This window comes from Balaenoptera physalus, assembly GCF_965194825.1.
Source record: "Balaenoptera physalus genome assembly, chromosome: 19".
NCBI classification, from domain to species: Eukaryota; Metazoa; Chordata; class Mammalia; order Artiodactyla; family Balaenopteridae; genus Balaenoptera; species Balaenoptera physalus.
The window spans coordinates 36,252,487-36,270,991 of record NC_138900.1 but is presented as its reverse complement, the minus strand read 5'-3'; the positions used below and the strand labels follow the sequence as shown (position 1 = coordinate 36,270,991).

General features: G+C 39.8%; 1 protein-coding gene and 1 long non-coding RNA gene across 4 annotated transcripts in view; one reads left to right on the top strand and one right to left on the bottom strand.

Moving 5' to 3' along the window:
• The window catches only part of TOX3 (TOX high mobility group box family member 3), a 133,963-nt gene extending 121,703 nt beyond the window's left edge, over positions 1-12,260 (top strand). For both annotated transcript variants that reach the window (XM_082438907.1, XM_082438906.1), the window contains exon 7: positions 1-12,260. This exon is cut by the window's left edge and continues 16,103 nt beyond it. The gene's annotated coding sequence lies outside the window, so the exon portion shown is untranslated.
• LOC309649193 overlaps positions 11,966-18,505 on the bottom strand; it is a 14,618-nt gene continuing 8,078 nt past the window's right edge. For both annotated transcript variants that reach the window (XR_014256978.1, XR_014256979.1), the window contains one exon: positions 11,966-18,505. This is a non-coding gene — a long non-coding RNA (uncharacterized lncRNA).

Genomic DNA, 18,505 nt, shown 5'->3' with positions numbered 1-18,505 from the left:
CTTCCCTGCAACATCCACTGAAACACCCAGGCCTCACTTGCCTCCTCCCATTAGGTTCCCTGTTTGGCTGTCGAATAAATGATTGAACATGGGACAGCACGTAATCTTCCAAACAATAGCTCTCCAAACATCCAACATCGTCAGATGCTTTTCTGGCATTTGAAAGTACGCCTGCAGCAAAGCCATCTATTGAATGTTCACTGTGACTAAGACCTTGTGAACAAAGAAGACTGTAAAGCTGCCATTATTGGCAAAATCAGTCTTTGTGGGGCCTCCTGGGGGAAGAGCAGAAGACATGGAAGGTAACATCCCTAAACCCAGCTGAGAGTGGGGTGTTGGGTCTGTCCCAGGCTTGTCCACTGACTTGATGCTTTCCATACAGCGCAGTAGGGAGGCATTCCTATTTGGGAACACTTCAGGGTGTGGGCCTGGGGACTGGGGAGAGAGGTTGGTCCTACATAACATAAATGATGTCCCCGATGTTGCATTGGTCACTGTAAGTCTCTATGTTTTGATTTCTTTCCACTTGCTCTATCCAAACTCCTAATCCAGATTGGATTTGCAAATGGGACATTTCCTCCAACTTTCCAGCACAGTTCTGTTTCATAATTTTTAAAAATTGTTGATATAATATTTCAGAACTCTGGATGCATTGTAAAGACCTGATAATGAATTTCTACACACTTTGGCTTATTTTATTGGTGGTAGAATGACTTAGTGGTGGTTTCCCTGCTGTTCGCGATTTCTCCTTCTTTGGAACTGCCTCTTGATGCATAGGACAAAGTGCTCTGACACAGCCCTTCTGGTTATAGCTGATGGATCAGGGACACCTGTCCCCAGGTAAGCCAGTCAGATTATCCCTTCCTGGAACTGCCAATTGGAACAGAGCCAGAGGGCCAATGGAGTGGAATTCATATTACCAGTTTTCAGTGTTTCTTAGTCTTTTCTGTTAAGTATGCAGATTTCAGGCTACTCCCTGAAAAATTCTGATATAGGAGGTCCAGATTGGACCCGAGAATCGTAGTTTTAACAAGGAATCTTAGGTGATTCCTATCATCACGTTGATTTAGAAAACACTTGTTAAGAGAAGGTCTTGGAACTTCCTCTATGGGATCTCCATAGTAGGCTTGGTTCTTCCTTGCCAAAGTCTTGTGAATGTTCAACACTTCATTCCATAAATAAGCCTAATGCATTCTCCTTTGTCTTTTAATTGATCAGAGTTAGTTTTTACTACTTACAATGAAAGGCTGCTAATATGGAAATATACCGTGTCTTGAGGGACCAGCCAAAGGATATTACATGCTGAAGTTGGAGGAGGAAAGACGTTACCGATGAATATGAAGTAGATGGGCTAATGGAATAAACCCACTAGTTGGTTAAAGAAGGTTCCATTCTATAGTATGCCCTCCATTCATTTGCCCTGGAAAGGAGAAAAACATGATAAATGAGGGACTTTGACCCTTTAAGCAAATGAACAAACTGTAGCTATTGTTTTGCAGACCTATGTGAACTATTATTATGTGCCTGCTGCCTTATTTTGCTTCCTATCATTTTATTTTCAGAAAGTTGCCAATGCCCCAGGCTCTCTTGGTCAATATCCCCTTTGTGTGAGAATGAACGTTCATCTTTGGATGTAACATTGATGTATGAGATAAACATGTGGCTGAAAAAAAGCACCATGGTCCCCTGTTTGACAGCTGGGTCAAGAAAGGCCAGCAGGCCAAATGCCTTGACTTGAGCACATAGTCAGTGGGTTGTTCTGTTTTCATTCAAAGTTTCTTAATTCCCAGGCACTGGGAGGTAGCTTCTGCCTACTTAAGTGAGGTGAGTCTACTAAATGCACATGGATTTTCTTGCCAAAGGGCAAACTCTAGTGGTCATGTTACTTGGCTAGTTTTTTTTTTACTTAAGCAGAAATCTCTAGCTAAACTTCAGTCTTAAACACCAGAAGATTTGCAACTCAGTGATCTTCAAATTAATAGCAATGCAACAAGCAGAGGTTTCCCAAATGGACATTATTTTTGTAAGAAGGAATCTCTTTATACCAGGAATGTAATGTATGCATATTTTAGGATCCCAGAGTACAGAATATCTGCAAAAAGATATGTTTCTTGAATTGAGTTCTACAGCACTAGTATACTTTCTCTTTTCTCTGTTCCTGAAAGCCAAACTTTAAAGTAGCTTTCATCACCCCCTCTCGAATATTTGGTGTGTGGCTGGGATTCTAAGTCACTCTAGATTTCCCTAAAAATACTAGTTTGGACTTGCCTGACAGTGTGGCTCTTGGCAAACCAAGATAATTTGATATAAAGTAACAGTGTCCACTGTAATCTATCAACCCTTTCTTCTTATTCCTTAGCCCTGAACTGCTTTTTTGTCCCCTCTCACACTGACAGCCTGCTATCAATTCCAGCCAGGAGAACACAGCCTGGCTATGTGGCAGGTAATTAGTTGGCTCTATATCAGCAAGAGTTGGTCATTTTATTAAGCGTGTTCACATCTTGTTAGCAGTTCCTCACCAGGGCCCATCAGCATTGTGGCAGCTTTAGTTTGTTAATCTAATATTAAGGCTCCTGGGTAATGAGGAATTAGGAAAGAACATTCAAATGGGGCAATATTTGCTGTCCTTATTTTTGTATTGCACCTGCATATGTAATATCAGCTTTATGAACCTACTGTCAGGAAGCAGTATCATCTTGTCCTACTTTTAAGTCCCTATCATCCTCCCCATAAAAGTGTCATCAGTCAAAGTTGCTCAAAAAAATACCAGAGTGGAATTAACCCCATGACTTCTGAAAAGCTTCAAATCTCGATGTCTCTTCTGCTGTCGTGAAACTGTCTTTAATCTACGTTTATGGATTCCCCCACCTCCCACCTCCAGTTTTGTTGGTAGTTTGAGAAAGTTGATGTGTGCCTTAGAGTGAATTATGACTTTTCTATTTTTCACGTGTTAAATCATGATTTCACGTATGGACAAGACTCACCTTAATTTTTGGGTCATCAGCCTCAGTATCAAATTTAGCATCATTTCATCTATTCTTTCCTATATTTGTAGTGAAGTAGACTCTGTAAGGTTTTTTGCTTGCTTAGTAGCTATTCCTCTTCTTTTGGTAACTGAATCCTGGTTCTCCCTTTTCTATGTGGTATGGGTGTTAGTGACTCCATTCTTGCCCCAAAGATGGACATGTGAAGCAGCCCTGACCAAACAGACCATCACACGTTACTGGTCACAGGGTTAGATCTAGAGATGGGCATGTGACTCAGTCACAGTCTAGATCTCTAGGGTTGGAAAAATCTCTTTGTTAACTCAGGTTGCTCAGGAACAAACATAAGTTTATTGCAGCTAGCTCTAGGAGAGACACTCCAGGGGTGAAAATGATGTCCAGCCAAGGAAAGTAAAGCCAAGAGATGGGGGAGTCAACCTGAGTCTGGTGACATGATGTAGGTCTTTGGATCCAGGTGCCTGCATCGTAGATTGGACTTCTCAAGTCTTCATGCCAATAAATTCCCTTTTCTCCTGAAGCCACTGAGTTGGGTTTTGTCATTTGTAGCGTAAGAGTCCTGACTAATGCTTATACCTCTTTTCATCCTGTTTCATATGTCAGCTTTTCCTTCCCTTTCCCAATCCATTGTATGCATCTCTGTCAAAATCTGCTCATTCTCTATTATTGAATTCACATATCCCTGCTTCCAAAAAGCATGTTTTCCTGATATTTCCTCTAGTCAAGATGAATTGCTCACTCCTCTCTTTTTCCACCAAAAATTCTCTATGGCATTTTTCACATTCACCTTTCACATTTCCATCTCCATTTATTGTTAAGCTTTCTGTATCCTGAACATTTTAGATATTCAGTAACGTATTAAATTGAAATTAATACCTTTGGAGGCTGTGAGCACTTTTACCTTCTTAGGAAACATTAATTAGATTAGTGATGAGTCCCCAAAGCAGCATTTCTGAAACTGAATTGTGGAATACTGCGCACTTTAAGGTACTTGAGTAACAAGTATTCAGCTATTGAAAAGGTCTCATGGTCAAATAAACCTGGGAAAGTTATTGATAGTTAAACAAAATTGAACTGGTACTTTTTAGAGCCTTTATTACACCAGTGAACAATATGACATTGCAGGCAGGATGGGCGATGTGGCTATGAACGGTATGGGTATTAGTCGGGGTGCAGTCAGGAGACAGAAGCCATAGAGTAATTTGAAATGGGAAGGTTTAATGTAAATAATTATTAACTAGTTTCAGGGGATAAAGAGAACTCTATCCACGTCCATAAACATTCTTATATATTAATTAAGGGCAACAATATGGTATATGTGTGTTATTAGTTCCTTAATATTTCTGTGAAAATAAGAAAATAGAGATGATGGGACTCAGTGTGGGGTAGTGCAGTGTTTGACTCTGGAACTAGATGGATTGAAGTTTGAATATGAATCTTGCCTTCATTACTTACTAGCTCTGTGATCTTACTCAGAGCTTATTTCCTTATCTCTAAAAGGCAATGATAACCCTTTCTTTGCAAGGAGGTAATACAATAATGGAAATGTAGTGTTATCTGGCACAATGCCTTGCACATAAAGGTCCAATGGTTTATAGATATTATTTTAATAGGATTGAGTCTTCCTTCCACTTTATTAAAAACTCACATAGCCTAACACCCAAAATCCTTATAATGACCTAAAAGGCTTTATATAATCTGAACCCTGACCACCTCTCCATCCTGAGTTACTACCATTCTCATCTTACTCACTAAAGGAGCCATGCTGGCTTCCTTTCTAGTCTTCCCAAGTACTAAGCTTGTCTGTGCCTCAGGGCCTTTGCACTTGCTACTCCCTCTGCATAATATGCTCTTTGAAAAACCTGGCTCCTATTCAGCCAAAATCTCACATCACTTTCTGTTAAATCACTCTATTTTATTTTCTTTATGCAACTTAGCACTCTGAAATGATCTCATTTATTTATTTGTTTACTTGGATATTGCCTGTCTCTCTCCACTAAAATGTGAGCTCCCAAAGAACTAAAACTGTATCCTTCTCAGTTACTCCTGAATCCCTAGTATATAGAATAGTCCCAGGAAATATTTGTTGAGTGGATGAATTTTTATTAGTCATTATCTTTCCTTCCTATTTCAACAAGCATATCTAAATCAGTCACAGTATTTCATTGAGATTTGAGTTGTAATATGGATCATTTGGCAATGCACAAATGATGAAATTGAAAATTAAAGAGGTAGAGATGCTAAGAAAGAGGAAAAGTCGTGAAGAAAATCCCCAAACTTTTTCCCCCAAGGTAGTGTAACTGATTTTCAATGTTTACTTCAGGGTTCCTTTTCAGCATTTATTTTTTTCCTCTATCATCAATCACTGTCAATTTGAAAAAGTACAATACTTAGGGTCATTTATCTGGACCTATTGGAGTCTAAAATTATGCAGCTTCAGTCAAATATATGTGAATAAAGACTGTCATTTCTGATTAATGACATGTGACTCGGATGTCTCACAAAATCATGTGTGCCATCCAAGCTTTACAGAAAGGTTTTTATGTAAGGTCTTCCCCTAATGTTTCTGCTTTTCCCTCTAAGAATCCTAGAGGATCTGATTTTTCCATAGGAAAAAAAGTGAATGTTTAATGATGTCAGTTGTAATTGTTACTCAGGTCCTTGGTTTGCTGGACCAAGAGTGCTTTTCAAGTTGAAATTCTCTTCCACTGGATGGTTAGGCAAGCTTATGATGTTGCTGTTTTGCAATTTTTGTTGCCAACATAGCCTTCCCTATTATTGAAAAAATAATCCATGTAAGACACTAATCTTATTCAGCTGATGCAGAAAAAAGAAGAGTGAAAAACATGCCAATTCTTTGTCAATTACACTTTCCATGATTCATCAAGTCTCTTCTTGAAGCATAAAATTCCACTTCAGCATAGTCCCAAAAACATGGAAAAGAAAGATTTAGAAAGCAAACCCTGAAGGAGAAAAAGCCAGGAAATAATGAAAGAGGAGAAATTTTTCATATGAAGTGACACTGTGTCTACTTCTCCTCATCGGTATCACCCGGTCTCTTAGACTAGTTCCACAAAATCACTTGGAGAACCTTTTTCACCCACTAGGAATATAAGAGGAGAGATTAGCAACCATCAGTCACGTGCCCCAAAGGTCTGAGCAAGGTAAGTGGCTATGAGCACATTTTGGGGCTGGGAATGCTTCTTTCCTGCCCTTGATGTTTCCTTCAAGGTGGAGGGAACGCTTCAGATGTGGCACCTCTGGTTTTCTCCTCTCCATCCCTTCCTTGGGGAGGGAGAGTGACATATTTGATTGTAAATATGAAGGCAATAACTGGCTACGGTAGGCTCAAATCTGACTTTATTCCTCTTGGGAGTGAGCTGTCCGCAGGGAGCATGATTTCTCTGCTTCTCCTTTCACTCCAAGGGAAGCGTCTCCAGCCCAGTGCTGCCAAGACTAGATAGTTAACTCTTTCTGATGTGGGCTTTAGGGTTAGTGAACTCATGGGACTGCCATTCCTGATGGCTCATCTTCCACCTTGGTCTCCATTAATTTCATAAGAGGGATGTTTTGGCCTTCATCTTTTTTGTTTCTTCAACTTACGTAGATGCCAGCTGTGGTTGGGGCCTCTATTTTCAAGGACCTCCCTCTGAGATTGAAACAGGTGTGTCCTCTTGGGTCATAGCAGGAAACTCACATTATATTTGAAAAGTCCAATAACATCTTGGTCCCTTCTCAAGTACCCTATGCATAGCAAGCATCTTTAGCTTATTAAAAAAAAATGTCATACAGTAAATTAGGGAGCCTCTACTATGTGCTAAGCTCTATTTCAAGTCTTGATATGCATACAAAAGCTCATCACTGAAACATGGCTTTTGCCTGCAATATTTTACTTAGGGTTAAAACTCATTTTTTAATAAAAGGCACAATAAGCCATAAGTAGCTGAAACTGTTTCTGGGTTGGGTGCTATGCGTTCAGAAGAGAGAAAAGTGAAGCTTAGAACGGATGGAGGAGAATTCTTGGAGGAGATGGCACTGTACTTGAACTAAGGCTTTAAGGATGAACAGAATTAGAATGATGAAGAAGGGGCCATATCAGCCATGGTTGTCTTGTTTGCAAGTGGTGGGATCAAATTCAAACTGGGGTAAGTGAAAAAGGGAATGCTTTGATTCACAGCTGAAAGCCCAGAGGTAGTACTGTGTTAGGCATAGCTGGATCCTGGATGTTCAGTGTTATTCTTTTTTTTTTTTTTTTGGCCCTGCCGTGCAGCATGCAGGATCTTAGTTCCCCGACCAGGGATCAAACCCATGCCCCCTCCAGTGGAAAACACAGAGTCTTAACCACTGGACTGCCAGGGAAGTCCCTCATCTTCTCCATCTCTTGATTTACATCTGCTTTGCCTTCATTCCCAGATAGGCTGTCTCTTTGGTAGCAAGATATCTGCCAGGATTTCCAGATTTAAATCTCATCAGCAATCCCAACAAAAAGCAAATTCTCTCTTCTAAACAGTTCTAAAATTTCTGGGATTCAGCCCAATGGACTCTGATTGGGTCATGTGTCCCTCTTTAAAGTAGTCTTTGGGGCTGCCTGGTCCTTATTCTCTGTTGAGCAGAGATTAGAGTCACATGGATTGACAGTTGGGTAGGGGTATTTCTCCATGGAAATTTAGGGTGTCATCAGCAAGACACACAGGAGAGTAGATATTAGATAGAAAAATGTAAGACATGGCTGTAGGAGGTAAATCAACAAATGTACAGGACGGGGGGGTTGCTGTTTAACTAAGAGGTGCTCTATAAATATGAGTAAGTATAAGCGGTTGGTTATGGAGTGGCAGTTGAAGTAAAACTTGATTAGGACATCATCGGGGAAGAAAATGCTGTGTTCACGGAACAAGAGAGAATAAACATTGATTAGAATGTAAAAATATCTTGGAAATGGTGAGTAAATAAAGCTAGAGAAACAGAGTGGACCAAAGCAGAGAGGGATTCAAAGTTATCTAGAGGCTAGTTAAATTTTATGCCCTTTGCAAAAGCAATTAGCCATTGAGAGGTTAAATATCTTCTTTAAACATTGCACCACACTATTTGCTATGTCAATATACTAAAAAGACCTCCCTACCTGTTTTCCTTTTTTGAAGGGAATGGGAGTTGATTCACCAAAATACATTCTGCCCAAGAAGCTTGGCGTGAGCCAATCAGGGTATGCCCTTTTCCTTGACCAGGGAGTGACTGGGTCAAAAGTGGGCATGAAATCCAACTCCATTTCATGAGAAGTGAGAAGTCTATTGGAGGAATTTCTGCCGAAAGTTTTCTTTTTCCTAAGAAAGGTCTAAAGGGAGAGATTGTTTTCTTCTTCGTGGAAAGCTGGCCTTGATACCTAGAACTGTTGAAACTTTTTACTACGAGTCTGAGGATGGAGCCCATGCTAGGAAGACATAAGAACCTGGATACTTGATGTCAAAGTCCTGCAGTCTGCTCTACTTTGGGCTTTCTGTTATGTGACCTGATAAACGTCTTTATTGTTTTAGCCAATTTGAGATAGGTTTTCTGTTATTTGTAGCCCAAAGCAAAGCTGAGAGATATACTTTATATATAGAAAGTGTAGACATAGAAACCCTTATTATAAAGTCATTTATTTATTCTTTTATTATTCACACAATACAATCCTCATTAAAATATAAAAGAAAAAGTTACACTATCATGCACAGAATTATATGTATATTGGTCCTATAATCTCATGGAGGAAAAAAGACTAGAAGGAAATTGACCAAAATCTTAATAGTCCCTTTTAGGGACATCTGTATTTATATAGATGATGTGATACTTTTCTTCTTTCTGTTTTTTTCCAAGGTGTATATTGAAAAACTTGTAGCTTTTATAAACATTAGAAAACATAAGTTTTCTCTTCAAGACCAACCCAAATTCAATTAATCTGAATTTGGAGAAATTGACTGTTGCTGATACTTTAATTTTTGGGGTAATCCAGAACCCTTTTGATTTCAAATGTTGTGATTAGAAGTTGTTCTGAAATATGTGAGTCACTTTTCTACTTTAGTAATTTGTGTAGTAACCAGAATGGAATTTTTCTTTACTGATGACAAATGCCTCAGGCTTTAGGTCATCTTTCTGAAGGTCAAGGCCTGGAGATACAGGCTGAGCTGGTATTGGAAATTAGGCTTAATCTCTACTGATGGAGTACAGCCCCGGAAATTGCCTGCCCTCCCTGTCCTATAAGTGAGTTCTTGAGAGTCATTCGTACTCTATTATTTAAATGATTTACTTAGTATTTCTTTTTAAATTCGTTTACTCTCCTTTCAGAAAAAATAATTGAAAGGGAAATTTATATCACAATAAAAACTGGTATCATTTGAGATAAATAGAAAGCAACCTATACAGATAACCCAAATAAAATATAATGATATTAATCATATTCTCTCTTGATACTATTGAATGCTAAACGTTCTGAGCCTGAGTCCTGGTACGTCTTTATTTAAAAGAGAGATTATCAAGTGTTAGAGAGATATTAGAGAGCCTATTAGTACTAAACTGAGTCTTCTTGAGTAGTGAGAAGGCTTGAAAAGGATTAACTTTTTGCTAAGAGATTCAATATTATTTAAAATTGCATTCCAGTGTCATTTGAAATCACATATTCCAGACCACCCAAAGCGTCTTATCTTTAATATTTGTGTGTCACCAGTGGTACCTGCTGCATTCCACATTTTAGAAAACAGTGAACTACGTCAGTGGCTGCACATTAAAAGCACTTGAAGGGTTAAAACACACACACACAGAGTCTTCAAACAATAGTGTGCATCAAAATCACTGGCAGCGGCACTTCCCTGGTGGCGCAGTGGTTAAGAATCCACCTGCCAATGCAGGGGACACGGGTTCAATCCCTGGTCCGGGAAGATCCCACATGCCGCGAAGCAACTAAGCCCGTATGCCGCAGCTACTGAAGCCCGCGCGCCTAAAGCCCGTGCTCCGCAACAAGAGATCCACCGCAATGAGAAGCCCGCGCACCGCAACAAAGAGTAGCCCCCGCTCGCTGCAACTAGAGAGAGCCCGGGCGCAGCAATGAAGACCCAACGCAGCCAAAAATAAATACATAAATAAATAAATATATATATAAATTAATTAAAAAAAAAAAAATCACCGGCAGTGCCTGTGGAATTAAAAGTTTCTGACTCAATAGGTTTGGCCTAAGGCCTCAAAATTTGCATTTCTGACAAGATCCCAGGTAACCCTAACGCTGCCTCTGAAGACCCCTCTTTGAGAACCACTGCACACAATAACAGAAGAATCAGAGGAGGACTAAGTTCAAAACAATTTTGTGTGCTCAGTTTCACTGAAGCCAATCCATGCTGGTCTACAAGGTAAGCAGATGACTAGAGCAGAGTTGAAATCCAGATGAATTAAGATGCACATATTTCTTAACCTTTACTCCAGCTAGGAGTACATCAGTTCCTACAAGTGGAGCTGCAGCACAAAGTAAATAGATCTGCTCTGAGAAAAGGTCAGTACACATGTTCTGCTACAATCTAATTTCAGTCTATTGCCCTGTGCCCTATTACTAGCTCTGGTGCAAGAGATACAATGGTGAAAAGCTTGAATTTAATTGTCTCTTCTATACTAAAAGCTTCTTGGCGCACAGAATATTCATGAAACTAAAGAGAAGGGCTAAAGAAGGCAGGCTTGTCCAGCCACAGTATCACACACATCACTTCAGCTCTATCTCTGAGACGGCTGCTTTTCTGGTTTCCATCAGTGTTTCGGAGAAGGCTCCTTTTAAATCTTCAAGCAGTCCTCAACTCTATGTTTTCCTGCCTCTTCATTCACTGCATGTCATTGTCGAGAACCAGATACTAGGAGTTATTGCAGAAAGAGGCCTTGAACACTTCTTACTGTGGCGTGCTAGCTATTTGCCAGCCCTGCTGCCGATTGTGGAATTGCATTTAGTTTCTATGACTTAATAATTACTTTAATTTCACTTCACACTGTTCTGAAGAACTCTTTTTGAATGAAGGGCACTTACCACACTCCTAGTGCTCGCCTGGAACCGACACAGCTAATCAGAATGTGTAGAATTAAATAAAAGAGTAATTATGGGAGGCTGTGATGTGTTATAACAGATGTACCAAACAAGGCTGGATCAACTCATTGCTCGGAAGAGATATAATTTATTAAGGCAGTTTCAGCACAGATCTTACAAGCACAAGTGGAAGCATTTAACAGGGTACAGGAGGAGAAAAAAATGGAAGTTTCTGAAGCATTGAATTTAATAAAAAGAGTCCAATTATTTTATTTATTCTGTGCACTATTCAGGTGCATCTTCCCATAGTCCTTGGTGCTCGAATCTGTTTGAATTTGCTGTCCATGGGAAATAGGTCCCTTTTTGATTCAAATGACCATGAAGGAGAGGTGTCTAAGGGTAGGGTGGGGACCACCGAGATTAAAGATATCTCCCCACCCCAAGGGTCTAGAGTAAGCCTCTCGTCAACCAAGCTACTCATCTCTCCCTTTCTTTTAAGGTAATCCACGGTATGCTAGGTGGAAAATTCAAGGTGAGACCAAATGAGAGTCAGGCTACTGGAAGTAGCTGAATTGATGGTGTGCTTCCCATTGAGCTCTGAGCTCTGCCAGCCTCTCAGGGAATGTTTTCCCTAAACACTGCATGGTTAAAGCAGCCGTGTACTTAGAGCTCATTAGCTGAATTAGATTTATTTCAATACCAGTCTTATAGAATTTAGCTTTTGCTGTGGATACAGACTCTTTCTGGGCATGGTGAGGAGGGAAGAAAAAGGTAGAAAACAAGGTTTATGTCTTCCCGAGGCTTATGACTAACTAGTAAAGACAAGCCCGTGCACTTCCAAATTTGAGAACAGTTTCAGTTCATCATTAACTCGTTGCTTAAAATACAATGTCTAATTGTTCATAAACAGCCTAAGGGATAGGGTTTGCGATACTTTTAGGAGGACCCAAGTCTTGACCTGGTCTTGGGGGAAACCCTGAACTTCAAGCAATTTGCTGTCATTTAACAGGTTTGACTTGGCAAGAAGGGTCTTTAAAGGGTGAATTTTTTGGATGCCATTTTTTCTTTGAACCCGTTTTTCATTTGTCCTCTGTACAGTTTGTGTAGAATTTTTATTGTGAGTTGTGTAGGGCCATCTTTTCACTTATTTTTTCTCAAACTTTTTTACCTGTCCATATGTATCTATTTATTTATCTATCATCTATCTATCTATCATCTATCTACATTTTTATAAAATTTACAAAAGCATATATAAATGTTTCTCAAGTTTGTCTTGCGTCCACAACTAGGCATCAAGCTTTCTGAGGATAAGTAATATTTCTTATTCATCTGTGTATCCTACCAGAGTGTTTAGGACAGTGTTTTTTTTTTTTTTCCATAAAAACAATAAATTGCTGATTGATTAAAATGAAATATAATGATGACCTTGGCTGTCTACGTCTGAAGTAGCACAAATCCCAAGTGTGGAAACTGAGCACGTGTTTCTTTCACTTATTCCTTCTTTTTAATATTGTACTGGTGACGAATGAGGCCAGAGGGTACGTGAGTGGTGTTACAAGGCACAGCAGACTACACCAGAACAAACATGGTTTTCAGTGGGGCGAACTGGGCTCCAAACAGCACATGCCTGGCACCAAGTTGAGATCTGGAAACCCTTCATCACTTAGGTTGCCAGTGTCTCCCTTGGTCAAGCAGGCCTGACAATGGTACTTACCCACACATGGATTTGGTGCGGATCAAATGAAATAATATGTGAAAAACATAAAGAGAAGTTCTGGTCCTATGTAAATAAATAGAAATTGTTGTTTATGATAATAAAATGGAGAGAATGGAGCACACATTGAAACCAGCATAAACCAGTTTGATCAAGTCCAGACAGTTTGGCAGTTTCAATAAATCTCATGGCTTTATGAAGTTTCTACTGTTTACTTGAAAAATCATAACATTTTCCAAAAAAACAAATACAAGCCTCTTTAATTGGGGCTGCCTTGTGGACAGATGGTTACCAAATGGGCTGGTGGATTACTGGGAGGCAGCTGGATTAATCATCCTTTTCATCAGGTTGGGCGATCTTGGCTGGAGAAAAACAGGATTGTTTTGTCCTTGCCCCGTACCTGCTTGTGCCTGTTGAATGAACTTCAGGCTCTAAACCGAGCCCTAATGAAAACTTGGAAAGGGTGAAGCATAATTGTTGGTGCTTACAGAGCCATCTGCTGATTTTTGCCTTCATGATATCCTCTACCAGTAAGGGCACCTTATTTACCTTGAGAAACCACCCTTCTCTCAGCCCCAGGAAAGGTTATGTGATCCAAACCTGGCCAATCAGAATACTGTATTGTCCTGGTTCTTATGGGCACCTGACCCAAGCCAGGCCATCCAGGGCCAAAAAGACTCAATTCTAGAACTTGAGTTTAAACTATGAGAAGAAGGAAGCCTTCTTTCTCTTTTTTCTTTTTCTTTTCTTTTTTTTTATTGAAGCATAGTTGATTTACAACACTGTGTTAATGCTAATTTCAGGTGTACAGCATAGTGATTCTTGCTTGTTTGTTTGTTTGTTTTGCTTTTTTGCAGATTATACTTCATTATAGAAATTCCATTACAAGATATTGGGTATAATTCCCTGTGCTATACAGTAAATCTTTGTTGCTTCTATATTTTATGTATAGCAGTTTGTATATGTTACTCCCATACTCCTCATTTGTCCTTCCCTACCTCCCTTTCCCCTTTGGTAACCATAAGTTTGTTTTCTATATCTGTGAGTCTCTTTCTGTTTTGTATATAGATTAATGTGTATTATTTTTTAGATTCCACATATAAGTGATGTCATATAGTATTTGTCTTTCTCTGTCTGACATTTCACTAAGCATAATATTCTCTAGGTCCATCCAGGTTGCTGCAAATAGCAATATTTCATTCTTTTTTTATAGCTGAGTAACATTCCATTATATATACCACATTATATATACCACATTTTATATATATATATATATATAATATATATATACCACATTATGTATATGTGTGTGTGTATATATATATATCTCACATCTTAAACCAATCTTCTGTTGATGGGCACTTGGGTTGCTTTGAAGTCTTCTTTGATGCTAGAAGGATGTAAGTTTGGAATGATGCTAGAAGGATGTAAGTTTGGAACTCCTGGTTAGCCAATCACATGGGAGCGTGTGTCTGAGAATGGAGCCAGTGCTGAGGAAAGCAAAGCTGAGAGATAAGGACACCTCACTGGCCATATTGTTTGAGCATCTGGACATAGTGATCCATCAGCAAGTCCTTCCTTGGAGTTTATAATGGGAGTACAACCAACACACATTTCTCAGAGGTGAGTGGGACAAAAGTAAAATAAAGGAGACATCAATAATAAGGTCTCATGTATTGGAGCGTGCTTTGTCCTCCTCTGAGAAGATACCGTCCCCTACTCTGCATTGTCTATCCTTCCTAACAGGAAACACACAGTTATATATTTGCTATTTGCTCTTGAAGTCATGTCATGCCCCAGTTTTGACTCCCTCGTAGATTGACTTATCCTCGAGGGCAGGGTTTTGTCCTGTTTTTGGCTCCTACCTGGCATACAGAGCTGCTTAGGCTGTACAGGCTCAAAATTTATCTCTGCCTTGACTATTGGGAAAATGGGGATGTTTGTTCAGCTCTCAGAGGACAGTGCTTCTCCACTGGGCCTGTGTGTACCCAGAGTGCTTTGCCTTAGCTAAGATTCTTACCAGCCACAGCAGTTATAATAAGGGAAATATTAGGTTTGGGGGGTTTGGGTGGCAGAGAAGGCTATGTGTACTGAAGAGCCAGTCTCCTCATTTCCTTCTGCCTTTGCCATCTTGTCAAGGCTTGCATCACCACCTGTGTTTCCTGAAATGTAACGGCATCTGACTGCTGACGCTGCACTGTGTGTGTGGAGAAGTGGGTCAGAGACGAGACCCCTCAACAGCTTTGTTATCCAGACCTTGGGCCAGGACGTTCACACAAGTCTCATGGAGCCATGGCTCTTTTAGTTTCTCCCTGTCTGTCTTTCCGTGGGGCCCTCAATCAGATTGTTCAGCTGACGAGGGGCCAGAGGTTCTGTCATCACCCCATTGCCAAGGCCTTCTTTCTTCCCTTCTCACCCCACTGCTACACCAGAATAACTTCCTCCTCTATAGCCAAAAAGCAAGAGCTCTGTACATATTCAATGATCCTCCACTAGAAGCAGCCAAGTCCCAGGTCCACCCCAGCCAAGGCCTTGTTATCTCAACAACCATTGTAAAATGGGCTTCGATTATTACTTACAAAGTCCTTTCACATACATACCTTGTTAATGCTTTCTAACACCTTGGTGAGTCAGGACACTCAGCTCGTGAATGGTGCCCATGATCACATAGTTTGTAAGGGGCAAGGCCACATTCAGAAAATATGTCTCCTAACTTATTTTTTATCAAGTTATTTTTCTTCCATAATATCAGCTTCTGGGCCAAAAGATTGAGACCAAGCTCGTGCTTCCCCAGTCCTCGGCATAGCTTCTCTGGGTGAAAATAGGGCACCCTCCCACCTGGTTCCATCTGTGAAACATCAAGCCAGTTGGGCTGGAAGTTCAACACAGTCTCTCCAAGATACATGAACAGGGCCCCTGCCATCTCTTTCAGTGCTGAGCAACCCTGAGGGTTCCAAGGACTCAAGGAGAGGGTTATAGTGGGATGGTATTCTAGACCCTTGGAGCAGAATTCCTCCCTCACCAGATGAGTTGTGATTATTATGAAGGATAAAGAGGTTCATTGCTTTATTATTCTTACTTTTAAAAATTCTGAAGCAAATGTTTCTCTCAGCACCCTAACTGATCATTTTAATTTCCTTGCTTTTGCTATAATAAAAATTGATGTTAAAGGATGCCTGAGGCAGTGTAATGAGAAAATGAAATTAGTTTTTCAGTTGACTGATCAAAAGCATTTTATATGTGATAATAAACAGTTTATTTTACTCTTTTGCTTATGACATAATTAATGGCAAAAATATTTTCCTGAAGTTCATATTGTCTGCCGAACTCTCCTTCCAAGTTCCAGGAAAATAATATTTTTGTAATTCCCCAGGCTGGACAAAAAATAAACTTTACCGTTCCCTGCAGAAGAGAATTCATTATCTTTGTTTACCCCTTCATGATTTGTGGCTACTATTAGACCAATCAGGTTGGGGAAAATGCTTGTCTACATTTCCTTCCCGGGACACAGCAATATTTCTCTGTTGAAACTGAACCCAACCTTCCCAATGGTCTTTCTTGTTGGAACGCTCTTCCGGACAAGAAAGGTTTGCTGTCAGGATTAAACAGCACACGTTTTAAAAAATGTAGACTGGTTGAAACCCAGCAAACTGAATTCAAACTTTTTTGATCTTTGACTTTGAAATTTGTGTTGCTTTTTCTCCACTTAGCAAGATAAGACGATGATGGATTTAAATGAATGTTGAATTGGATTTGAAGACCTGGCTACTAATCTCAAATATCTCCTTCCCCATGTATGAGTTTGGTATTTCAGTTTACTTTAGCTCTATCTCAGTTTCTTCATCTGTGCAACTCCCTAATTTATCTAAATAACAATAATAGTACCAATTACTAGGGGCTTGCTATGTGCCAGGTGTACCAAGATGTATATGCAAAGACGTTTCCTAAAGCACTGCTGGTCAGAACAGAAAACTGCAGGCAACCTGCATCAGTTAGCTTTTACTGCCTAACAACTACTCTAAAATATAATGGCTTAAAATAATAACCATTTTATTTAGCTCATGATTCTGTGAGTTAGCTGGGTCGTTCTTCTGGTCTCAGCTGACTTGGCTTTTGACTCTTTTTCGACTTTCTTATGTCTGAGGTCAGCTGGCATTTTGCAGCTGGATGGCCTAGAATGGCCTCCCTCATATGTCTGGAGGTTGGCAGGCTGGATGGTCAGCTGAGATAGCTACTCTTTCCTCCATGCAGTCTCTTAACCTCCAGTAGGCTAGCCTGAGCTTGTTCGTATGGTGGTCTCAGGGTTCTAAGTGCAACAAGAGAGACAAAGCCCCAACGTACCACATTTTTTAAGTCTCCACTTGCATCAGCGTTTGCTATCATCCCATTGACCAAAGCAAGTTGCATGGCGTAGCCCAGAGTCCATATAATAGAGTACTACCCAAGGGAGGGGAATCTTTGCAATCTCTTTGGCAGTCTACCACATGACCTAAATAACCATCAATACCAAGAATGGTTGATTCAATTATGGTTCATATTTGCACTTTGCACAAAGTTTTTGCACATGCTGCTCCTTTTGTTTGGAATGTTCTTTTCTCTTCACTTATTTAACTTATTTTCTTCCTTTAGAGCTCAGCTTGAGAATTCTTCCCTAGTTCTTTGATTGGGGCAGATCTCTGAAGCTCTCATAAACACCATGTACCTTCCTCTGTAGCCCTTCCCACATTTGCAATATGACACATTTATTTGCATGGTTATCTAATGGTTATTGGTTATCCCACCAGAGTGCAAGCTCAAGAGCATACGGACTTGTCTAATTTTCACTCACCACTGTATCCTCAGTCTACCAGAGTGGCTGGCATACAATATCAAAGTACTCATTAAGTCATTGTTTTTAGATTATCTTTACTATTTCTCAATGTCATGTAGTTGTCACCACAGGAGTCTTACATATCTTTTATTAGATTTATTCTTAAGTCCTGAAGTTTTCAGTCAATTTTTTATAATTTATTTTCTTTTTCTTTGTTGCTGGTAGCTAATAATACAGTTGAATTTTGTGTATCAACCTTGCGAACGGAGATCTTGCTAAATTCACTAATTAATTCTAATGCTTTGTCAATTAAAAAAAAAAAATCTCCCTTATGTGAAATTAAGTCATCTATAAATAGTGACTATTTTAGTTCTTCCTTTTAAATTCCTATCCTTTTTTTTCTTGCCTTATTACAGTACCCAGGCACTTCATTACAATTTTGAGTAGAAGTAGTGATATCAGGCATCCTTATTTTATTTGTGATCTTAGAGGAAAGCATTCTGTAAGTCACCATTACTGCGAGGTTTCCTAAAGATTTCTTACATTTCTGACTTATTTTCAAAACTACAAAGTCCAGAAAAGGGCAGGTGACCACACTGAAACTGGATGTGTCCTCAATGCCAAATGTGAGGTATTACCTTGTCTTTATGCATCTCAGGAGGTTATTTGGTATAATACACTGAAATAATAACTAACTATGAGTGGACATTGCAGGCAGGCAAATAGCATTAGGACTCCTAATCACGGAGAAACCTAAATGAGCTGGTCTAACACCAACAAGGGATATTTATAGAGGGAAAGGATTAAGTTGCTTTACTCTCAAGGGTCCTGCCGGTCTGGAGTCTGGAGGCAGTGGAAGAGCAGAGAGGAAAATCCAGGAAACTTGGGTCAGAGACTTGCTGTGTGATCTTGGGTCAGTCACTTCCCCTCTCTGAGGGTACTGTCCTTGT